Genomic DNA, 12,649 nt, shown 5'->3' on the forward strand with positions numbered 1-12,649 from the left:
TACTGCCCATATGTACAAGAATATAATTACTATAATACTGCTCCTATGTACAAGAATATAACTACTATAATACAGCCTCTATGTACAAGAATATAACTACTATAATACTGCTCCTATGTACAAGAATATAACTACTATAATACTGCTCCTATATACAAGAATATAACTACTATAATACTGCTCCTATGTACAAGAATATAACTACTATAATACTGCTCCTATATACAAGAATATAACTACTATAATACTGCTCCTATGTACAAGAATATAACTACTATAATGCTGCTCCTATGTACAAGAATATAACTACTATAATACTGCTCCTATGTACAAGAATATAACTACTATAATACTTCTCCTATGTACAAGAATATAACTACTATAATACTGCTCCTATGTACAAGAATATTACTACTATAATACTGCTCCAATGTACAAGAATATAACTACTATAATACTGCCCCCTATGTAAAAGAATATAACTACTATAATACTGCCCCTATGTACAGGAATATAACTACTATAATACTGCTCCAATGTACAAGAATATAACTACTATAATACTGCTCCTATGTACAAGAATATAACTACTATAATACTGCCCCTATGTACAAGAATATAACTACTATAATACTGCCCCCTATGTACAAGAATATAACTACTATAATACTGCTCCTATGTACAAGAATATAACTACTATAATACTGCTCCTATGTACAAGAATATAACTACTATAATACTGACCCCTATGTACAAGAATATAACTACTATAATACTGCTCCTATGTACAAGAATATAACTACTATAATACTGCCCTCTATGTACAAGAATATAATTACTATAATACTGCTCCGATGTTCAAGAATATAACTACTATAATACTGCCCCCTATATACAAGAATATAACTACTATAATACTGTTCCTATGTACAAGAATATAACTACTATAATACTGCCCCCTATGTACAAGAATATAACTACTATAATACTGCCCCTATATACAAGAATATAACTACTATAATACTGCTCCTATGTACAAAAATATAACTACTATAATACTGCCCCCTATGTACAAGAATATAACTACTATAATACTGCCCCCTATGTGCAAGAATATAACTACTATAATACTGCTCCTATGTACAAGAATATAACTACTATAATACTGACCCCTATGTACAAGAATATAACTACTATAATACTGCTCCTATGTACAAGAATATAACTACTATAATACTGCCCTCTATGTACAAGAATATAATTACTATAATACTGCTCCTATGTACAAGAATATAACTACTATAATACTGCCCCTATATACAAGAATATAACTACTATAATACTGTTCCTATGTACAAGAATATAACTACTATAATACTTCCCCCTATGTACAAGAATATACTGTAACTACTATAATACTGCCCCCTATGTACAAGAATAAAACTACTATAATACTGCCTCCTATGTACAAGAATATAACTACTATAATACTGCCCCCTATGTAAAAGAATATAACTACTATAATACTGCTCCTATGTACAAGAATATAACTTCTATAATACTGCCCCTATGTACAGGAATATAACTACTATAACACTGCTCCAATGTACAAGAATATAACTACTATAATACTGCTCCTATGTACAAGAATATAACTACTATAATACTGCTCCTATGTACAAGAATATAACTACTATAATACTGCCCCCTATGTACAAGAATATAACTACTATAATACTGCTCCTATGTACAAGAATATAACTACTATAATACTGCTGCTATGTACAAGAATATAACTACTATAATACTGCTCCTATGTACAAGAATATAACTACTATAATACTGACCCCTATGTACAAGAATATAACTACTATAATACTGCTCCTATATACAAGAATATACCTACTGTAATACTGCCCCTATGTACAAGAATATAACTACTATAATACTGCTCCTATGTACAAGAATATAACTACTATAATACTGCTCCTATGTACAAGAATATAACTACTATAATACTGCTCCTATGTACAGGAATATAACTACTATAATACTGCTCCTATGTACAAGAATATAACTACTATAATACTGCCCTCTATGTACAAGAATATAATTACTATAATACTGCTCCTATGTACAAGAATATAACTACTATAATACTGCTCCTATGTACAAGAATATAACTACTATAATACTGCTCCTATGTACAAGAATATAACTACTATAATACTGCTCCTATGTACAGGAATATAACTACTATAATACTGCCCCCTTTGTACAAGAATATAACTACTATAATACTGCCCTCTATGTACAAGAATATAATTACTATAATACTGCTCCTATGTACAAGAATATAACTACTATAATACTGCCCCCTATATACAAGAATATAACTACTATAATGCTGTTCCTATGTACAAGAATATAACTACTATAATACTGCCCCCTATGTACAAGAATATACTGTAACTACTATAATACTGTTCCTATGTACAAGAATATAACTACTATAATACTGCCTCCTATGTGCAAGAATATAACTACTATAATACTGCCCCCTATGTAAAAGAATATAACTACTATAATACTGCTCCTATGTACAAGAATATAACTTCTATAATACTGCCCCTATGTACAGGAATATAACTACTATAATACTGCTCCAATGTACAAGAATATAACTACTATAATACTGCTCCTATGTACAAGAATATAACTACTATAATACTGCTCCTATGTACAAGAATATATCTACTATAATACTGCCCCCTATATACAAGAATATAACTACTATAATACTGTTCCTATGTACAAGAATATAACTACTATAATACTGCCCCCTATGTACAAGAATATATTGTAACTACTATAATACTGTTCCTATGTACAAGAATATAACTACTATAATACTGCCTCCTATGTACAAGAATATAACTACTATAATACTGCCCCCTATGTACAAGAATATAACTACTATAATACTGCCCCTATATACAAGTATATAACTACTATAATACTGCTCCTATGTACAAGAATATAACTACTATAATACTGACCCCTATGTACAAGAATATAACTACTATAATACTGCTCCTATGTACAAGAATATAACTACTATAATACTGCCCTCTATGTACAAGAATATAACTACTATAATACTGCTCCTATGTACAAGAATATAACTACTATAATACTGCTCCTATGTACAAGAATATAACTACTATAATACTGCTCCTATGTACAAGAATATATCTTCTATAATACTGCCCCCTATTTACAAGAATATATCTTCTATAATACTGCCCCTATGTACAAGAATATAACTACTATAATACTGCTCCTATGTACAAGAATATAACTACTATAATACTGCCCCCTATGTACAAGAATATAACTACTATAATACTGCCCCCTATGTACAAGAATATAACTACTATAATACTGCCCCCTATGTACAAGAATATAACTACTATAATACTGCTCCTATATACAAGAATATAACTACTATAATACTGCCCTCTATGTACAAGAATATAACTACTATAATACTGCTCCTATGTACAAGAATATAACTACTATAATACTGACCCCTATGTACAAGAATATAACTACTATAATACTGCTCCTATGTACAAGAATATAACTACTATAATACTGCCCTCTATGTACAAGAATATAACTACTTTAATACTGCTCCTATGTACAAGAATATAACTACTATAATACTGCTCCTATGTACAAGAATATAACTACTATAATACTGCTCCTATGTACAAGAATATATCTTCTATAATACTGCCCCCTATTTACAAGAATATATCTTCTATAATACTGCCCCTATGTACAAGAATATAACTACTATAATACTGCTCCTATGTACAAGAATATAACTACTATAATACTGCCCCCTATGTACAAGAATATAACTACTATAATACTGCCCCCTATGTACAAGAATATAACTACTATAATACTGCCCCCTATGTACAAGAATATAACTACTATAATACTGCTCCTATATACAAGAATATAACTACTATAATACTGCCCTCTATGTACAAGAATATAACTACTATAATACTGCTCCTATGTACAAGAATATCTACTATATAATTGTCTTATCCCGTCTGTCTGTCTGTCTGTCTGTCTGTCCTGGAAATCCCGCATCCCTCATTGGTCCGGCAGCGGCCAATTAGCGCCGCGGGATTTCTGAAAAAAGATGGCGGCCGTTAGCGGCTCATCTGGCGGACGGAGGTCAGCGGCGATGCAGCGGGGAGATGAGCGGCGCTAGCAGCACAACTACCCCGACCGGCGCCGCTGACCTCCATGCGGCTAACGTCGGAAGATCAGCGGCTTGGCCCGCTGATCTCCTGACAGCAAGTGTGAACGGAGGACCGGGGAGCGGCGCCGCTGGTCGGGATGCTTCTGCTGCGAGCAGCCGCTCATCTCCCGGCTTCTCGCAGCAGAAGGAGCCGCACAGGCAGCGCCGCTCCCCGGTCCTCGCTAATACGGAGCCGCACAAGCAGCCCCGCTCCCGGGCCCACACTAATACGACACTGATTGGTCGCGGTGGCCGGCCGCGACCAATCAGCGAGATGGGCGGCAAATTTAAACGCCGCTCTGCTGATTAATCGCGGCTGGCCACCGGGACCAATGAGCGAGATGGGCGGCAAATTTAAACGCCGCTCTGCTGATTGGTCGCGGTGGCCGGCCGCGACCAATCAGCGAGATGGGTGGAAAATTTAAACGCCCCTCTGCTAATTAATCGCGGCCGGCCACCGCGACCAATCAGCGAGATAACCGGCAAATTTAAACCCCGCTCTGCTGATTAATCGCGGCCGGCCACCGTGACCAATGAGCGAGATGGGCGGCAAATTTAAACGCCGCTCTGCTGATTGGTCGTGGTGGCCAGCCGCGACCAATCAGCGAGATGGGCGGCAAATTTAAACGCCGCTCTGCTGATTGGTCGCAGCCGGCCACCGCGACAAAATGAGCGAGATGGCAGGCAAATTTAAACGCCGCTCTGCTGGTTAATAGTGGCCGGCCACCGCGACCAATGAGCGAGATGGGCGGCAAATTTAAACGCCGCTCTGCTGGTTAATAGTGGCCGGCCACCGCGACCAATCAGCGAGATTGGCGGCAAATTTAAACGCCGCTGTGCTGATTGGTCGCGGTAGCCGGCCGCGACCAATCAGCGAGATGGGCGGCAAATTTAAACGCCGCTCTGCTGATTGGTCGCGGTGGCCGGCCGCGACCAATCAGCGAGATGGGCGGCAAATTTAAACGCCGCTCTGCTGATTGGTCGCAGCCGGTCACCGCGACCAATGAGCGAGATAGCCTGCAAATTTAAACGCCGCTCTGCTGATTAATCGCGGCCGGCCACCGCGACCAATCAGCGAGATGGGCGGCAAATTAAACGCCGCTGTGCTGATTGGTCGCGGTGGCCGGCCGCGACCAATCAGCGAGATGGCCGGCAAATTTAAACGCCGCTCTGCTGATTAATCGCGGCCGGCCACCGCGACCAATGAGCGAGATGTGCGGCAAATTTAAACGCCGCTCTGCTGATTAATCGCGGCCGGCCACCGCGACCAATCAGCGAGATGGGCGGCAAATTTAAACGCCGCTCTGCTGATTGGTCGCAGCCGGCCACCGCGACCAATGAGCGAGATGGCCGGCAAATTTAAACGCCGCTCTGCTGGTTAATCGTGGCCGGCCACCGCGACCAATGAGCGAGATGGGCGGCAAATTTAAACGCCGCTGTGCTGATTGGTCGCGGTGGCCGGCCGCGACCAATCAGCGAGATGGCCGGCAAATTTAAACGCCGCTCTGCTGATTAATCGCGGCCGGCCACCGCGACCAATGAGCGAGATGTGCGGTAAATTTAAACGCCGCTCTGCTGATTAATCGCGGCCGGCCACCGCGACCAATCAGCGAGATGGGCGGCAAATTTAAACGCCGCTCAGCTGATTGGTCGCGGTGGCCGGCCGCGACCAATCAGCGAGATGGGCGGCAAATTTAAACGCCGCTCTGCTGATTAATCGCGGCCAGCCACCGCGACCAATGAGCAAGATGGGCGGCAAATTTAAACGCCGCTGTGCTGATTGGTCGCGGCCAGCCACCGCGACCAATGAGCGAGATGGGCGGCAAATTTAAAAGCCGCTCTGCTGATTGGTCGCGGTGGCCGGCCGCGACCAATCAGCGAGATGGGCGGCAAATTTAAACGCCGCTCTGCTGATTAATCGCGGCCAGCCACCGCGACCAATGAGCAAGATGGGCGGCAAATTTAAACGCCGCTGTGCTGATTGGTCGCGGCCAGCCACCGCGACCAATGAGCGAGATGGGCGGCAAATTTAAAAGCCGCTCTGCTGATTGGTCGCGGTGGCCGGCCGCGACCAATCAGCGAGATGGGCAGCAAATTTAAACGCCGCTGTGCTGATAGGTCGCAGCCGGCCACCGCGACCAATCAGCGAGATGGCCGGCAAATTTAAACGCCGCTCTGCTGACTAATCGCTGCCGGCCACCGCTACCAATCAGCGAGATAGGCGGCAAATTTAAACGCCGCTGTGCTGATTGGTCGCGGTGGCCGGCCGCGACCAATCAGCGAGATGGGCGGCAAATTTAAACGCCGCTCGGCTGATTGGTCGCGGCCGGCCACCGCGACTAATCAGCGAGATGTCCAGCAAATTTAAACGCCGCTCTGCTGGTTAATCGCGGCCGGCCACCGCGACCAATCAGCGAGATGGGCGGCAAATTTAAACGCCGCTCTGCTGATTGGTCTCGGCCGGCCACCGCGACCAATCAGCGATATCGGCGGCAAATTTAAACGCCGCTCTGCTCATTGGTCACGGTGGCCGACCGCGACCAATCAGCAAGATTGGCGCAAAATATAAACACCGCTGTGCTGATTGGTCACGGCCGCCAGCCGTGACCAATCACCGAGACTGGCGCCAAACTTAAACAATGCTCTGCTGATTGGTCGCGGCCGCCGGCGACCGCTACCAATCAGCGATTTTGGCGCCAAATTTAAACACCGCTCTGCTCATTGGTCCCGGCCGCCGGCCGGTCGAGACCAATCAGCGAGATTGCCGCCAAATTTAAACAAGCTCTCCGGTCCTCACTAACACAGTTCGCTGATTGGTCGCGGCCGCCACCCGTGACCAATCACCGATATTGCCGCCAAATTTAAACACCATTTTGCTGATTAGTCGCGGTTGCCGGCCGCGACCAATCAGCGATTTTGGCGCCAAATTTAAACAACGTTCTGCTGATTGTGCCCGGTCGGCCACATAGATATTCTAGAATACCCGATGCGTTAGAATCGGGCCACCATCTAGTAACTACTATAATACTGCCCCTATGTACAAGAATATAACTACTATAATACTGCTCCTATATACAAGAATATAACTACTATAATACTGCTCCTATGTACAAGAATATAACTACTATAATACTGCCCCTATGTACAGGAATATAACTACTATAATACTGCTCCTATGTACAAGAATATAATTACTATAATACTGCTCCTATGTACAAGAATATAACTACTATAATACTGCCCCCTATGTACAAGAATATAACTACTATGATACTGCCCTCTATGTACAAGACTATAACTACTATAATACTGCCCCCTATGTACAAGAATATATCTGCTATAATACTGCCCCCTATGTACAAGAATATAACTACTATAATACTGCTCCTATGTACAAGAATATAACTACTATAATACTGCTCCTATGTGCAAGAATATAACTACTATAATACTGCTTCTATGTACAAGAATATAACTACTATAATACTACTACTATGTACAAGAATATAACTACTATAATACTGCTCCTATGTACAAGAATATATCTTCTATAATACTGCTCCTATGTACAAGAATATAACTACTATAATACTACTCCTATGTACAAGAATATAACTACTATAATACTGCTGCTATGTACAAGAATATAACTACTATAATACTGCTCCTATGTACAAGAATATATCTTCTATAATACTGCTCCTATGTACAAGAATATAACTACTATAATACTGCTCCTATGTACAAGAATATAACTACTATAATACTGCTGCTATGTACAAGAATATAACTACTATAATACTGCTCCTATGTACAAGAATATATCTTCTATAATACTGCTCCTATGTACAAGAATATAACTACTATAATACTGCTCCTATGTACAAGAATATAACTACTATAATACTGCTTCTATGTAGAAGAATATAACTACTATAATACTGCTCCTATGTACAAGAATATAACTACTATAATACTTTCCCCTATGTACAAGAATATAACTACTATAATACTACTCCTATGTACAAGAATATATCTACTATAATACTGCCCCCTATGTACAAGAATATAACTACTATAATACTGCTCCTATGTACAAGAATATAACTACTATAATACTGTCCCCTATGTACAAGAATATAACTACTATAATACTGCACCCTGTGTACAAGAATATAACTACTATAATACTGCTCCTATGTACAAGAATATAACTACTATAATACTGCTCCTATGTACAAGAATATAACTACTATAATACTGCTGCTATGTACAAGAATATAACTACTATAATACTGCTCCTATGTACAAGAATATATCTTCTATAATACTGCTCCTATGTACAAGAATATAACTACTATAATACTGCTCCTATGTACAAGAATATAACTACTATAATACTGCTGCTATGTACAAGAATATAACTACTATAATACTGCTCCTATGTACAAGAATATATCTTCTATAATACTGCTCCTATGTACAAGAATATAACTACTATAATACTGCTCCTATGTACAAGAATATAACTACTATAATACTGCTTCTATGTAGAAGAATATAACTACTATAATACTGCTCCTATGTACAAGAATATAACTACTATAATACTTTCCCCTATGTACAAGAATATAACTACTATAATACTACTCCTATGTACAAGAATATATCTACTATAATACTGCCCCCTATGTACAAGAATATAACTACTATAATACTGCTCCTATGTACAAGAATATAACTACTATAATACTGTCCCCTATGTACAAGAATATAACTACCATAATACTGCACCCTATGTACAAGAATATAACTACTATAATACTGCTCCCTATGTACAAGAATATAACTACTATAATACTGCCCCTATGTATAAGAATATAACTACTATAATACTGCCCCCTATGTAGAAGAATATAACTACTATAATACTGCTCCTATGTACAAGAATATAACTACTATAATACTGCCCCTATGTATAAGAATATAACTACTATAATACTGCCCCTATGTACAAGAATATAACTACTATAATACTGCCCCTATGTACAAGAATATAACTACTATAATACTACTCCTATGTACAAGAATATAACTACTATAATACTGCTCCTATGTACAAGAATATAACTTCTATAATACTGCTCCCTATGTACAAGAATATAACTACTATAATACTGCCCCCTATGTTCAAGAATATAACTACTATAATACTGCCCCTATGTACAAGAATATAACTACTATAATACTGCTCCTATGTACAAGAATATAACTACTATAATACTGCTCCTATGTACAAGAATATAACTACTATAATACTGCTCCTATGTACAAGAATATAACTACTATAATAATGCCCCTATGTACAAGAATATAACTACTATAATACTGCCCCTATGTATAAGAATATAACTACTATAATACTGCCCCCTATGTACAAGAATATAACTACTATAATAATGCCCCTATGTACAAGAATATAACTACTATAATACTGCTCCCTATGTACAAGAATATAACTACTATAATACTGCCCCTATGTACAAGAATATAACTACTATAATACTACTCCTATGTACAAGAATATAACTACTATAATAATGCCCCTATGTACAAGAATATAACTACTATAATACTGCCCCTATGTATAAGAATATAACTACTATAATACTGCCCCCTATGTACAAGAATATAACTACTATAATAATGCCCCTATGTACAAGAATATAACTACTATAATACTGCTCCCTATGTACAAAAATATAACTACTATAATACTGCCCCTATGTACAAGAATATAACTACTATAATACTGCTCCTATGTACAAGAATATAACTACTATAATACTGCCCCTATGTACAAGAATATAACTACTATAATACTGCCCCTATGTATAAGAATATAACTACTATAATACTGCCCCCTATGTACAAGAATATAACTACTATAATACTGCCCCTATGTACAAGAATATAACTACTATAATACTACTCCTATGTACAAGAATATAACTACTATAATACTGCTCCTATGTACAAGAATATAACTTCTATAATACTGCTCCCTATGTACAAGAATATAACTACTATAATACTGCCCCCTATGTACAAGAATATAACTACTATAATACTGCTCCTATATACAAGACTATAACTACTATAATACTACTCATATGTTCAAGAATATAACTACTATAATACTGCCCCTATGTACAAGAATATAACTACTATAATACTGCCCCTATGTACAAGAATATAACTACTATAATACTACTCCTATGTACAAGAATATAACTACTATAATAATGCCCCTATGTACAAGAATATAACTACTATAATACTGCCCCTATGTACAAGAATATAACTACTATAATACTGCCCCCTATGTACAAGAATATACCTACTATAATACTGCTCCCTATGTACAAGAATATAACTACTATAATACTGCTCCTATGTACAAGAATATAACTACTATAATACTGCTCCCTCTGCGAAAGTACTAGAAATCTGCTGAAAAAATGTTTCTTGTCAGTCCACACCCAGATATGAAGATGGATGTCATTTGTTGCAGGTTATGAGTTATGATTATTGTTGATGATTCCTTTCTATGAATCATGTGATGTATATGTAGCCATTGGTATGAGTTGTGCAGTGACCTGTGCTGCGGGTCGGGGCGGTGGAGGTGGTTGGTCGGTCCTGGATACGTAGAGATGAGACTCATATATGAGATTCACCTTTTTATCTTTGCAATCTTATCAATGATTGACATCTTATCTCTCCTGTGTTATCAGTGATTGCCATTAGGCTCCCTGGCTGCTGGGAACATATGGTTGTGTGCTCCGATCGTTCTCTTCCATATGTGCATTTGTCATAAGCTTTGATTCATGTCCCATTCAGTCCTCTGTGAGTCATCGTAGTGACGGGCAGTGAGCTTCAGATTTACTGTGCTCAAGACTTATCTGACCTCTTCTTCCTCTTTGGACCGGTTCTGGGTTGTAGCTATATTGTCACAGAGCCACCCAAGATACCTAGAGATGCATGGCCCCTGCGCTCCTGCCCCATCCATGGCCTCCTGCACAGTTCTACATCCAGACCTATATTTCCTATGTATTTTTGTAGCGGTTGCTGCAGATACAGGTGCTGGCTTTCTTCCTCCTGTGGGAGAACTCATTTGCACATTGTATTTTTTGCCTGACCTACAGTATGTGTCCCTATGCCAGATAGCGGCCTCTGCCAGGAGGAGTAGTCCCTCCCTTAGACCTCCTGCCGCAGACAATTTTCAATTTTGCATTTTCATTTTTTTTTTCTCCTCTTCTTTTTTTTCCCCTGTCTACATCTCTATAAGTTGCATAGAGTCAATCAGCCCCTGGCCTCTGTCATTTGGCATTTGTTGGCTTTGCTTCAGAAACAAAATTTTTGATGTCACCCCACAAGTGTCCTATCAGATTAAAGTCCGAGTATCGGGCTGGCCGCTCTACAACCTCAATTTTGTTGGACTGGAACAAAGATTTTGCTCGTTTACTGGTGTGTTTAGGGTCATTGTCTTGTTGAAACACCAATGTCAAGGGCATATCCTCTTCAACGTAAGGCAACATGACCTCTTCAAGTATTTTAATATCTGCAAACTGGTCCATGATCCTTGGTGTGCGGTAAATAGGTTCGGCACCATAGTAAGAGAAACATGCTCATATCATGATGCTTCCACCATGCTTCACTGTCTGCAGGGTGTACTGTGGCTGAATGCAGAGTTTTGGGGTCGTCTGATGAACTGTCTGCGGCCCTTGGACCCAGAAAGAACAATTTTACTTCCATCAGTCCACAAAATGTTTATCCATTTCTCTTTAGGCCAGTTGATGTGTTCTTTGACAAATTGTATCCGCTTCAGTACATGTCTTTTTTTTAACAGTGGGACTTTGCGGGGACTTCTTGCTCAGAGATTAGCTTCACACAGGCGTCTTCTCACTGTCACAGTCCTCACAGGTAACTGGAGACTGTCTGTGATCATCCTGGAGCTGATCATTGCCTGAGCGTTGCCATTCTGGCTATTCTTCCATCCATTCGAATGGTAGTCTTCTGTTTTCTTCCACGTCTCTCTGGTTTTGCTTTCCATTATAAAGCATTGGAGATCATTTTATCTGAACAGTCGATCATTGTCTGCACTTCTTTATAAGTTTTACCCTCTCCAATCAACTGTTTAATCAAAGTACTCTGTTCTTCTGAACAATGTCTGGACCGACCTATATTTCTCAGGCTTTCAAGGAGAAATGCAGGTACAACATGTGCTGGCTTCACCCTTAAATAAGGGCCTCCTGATTCACACCT

Source organism: Phyllobates terribilis, unplaced genomic scaffold (genome assembly GCF_046119375.1).
Source record: "Phyllobates terribilis strain yellow unplaced genomic scaffold, ASM4611937v1 Scaffold_9__5_contigs__length_417890890, whole genome shotgun sequence".
Classification (NCBI taxonomy): domain Eukaryota; kingdom Metazoa; phylum Chordata; class Amphibia; order Anura; family Dendrobatidae; genus Phyllobates; species Phyllobates terribilis.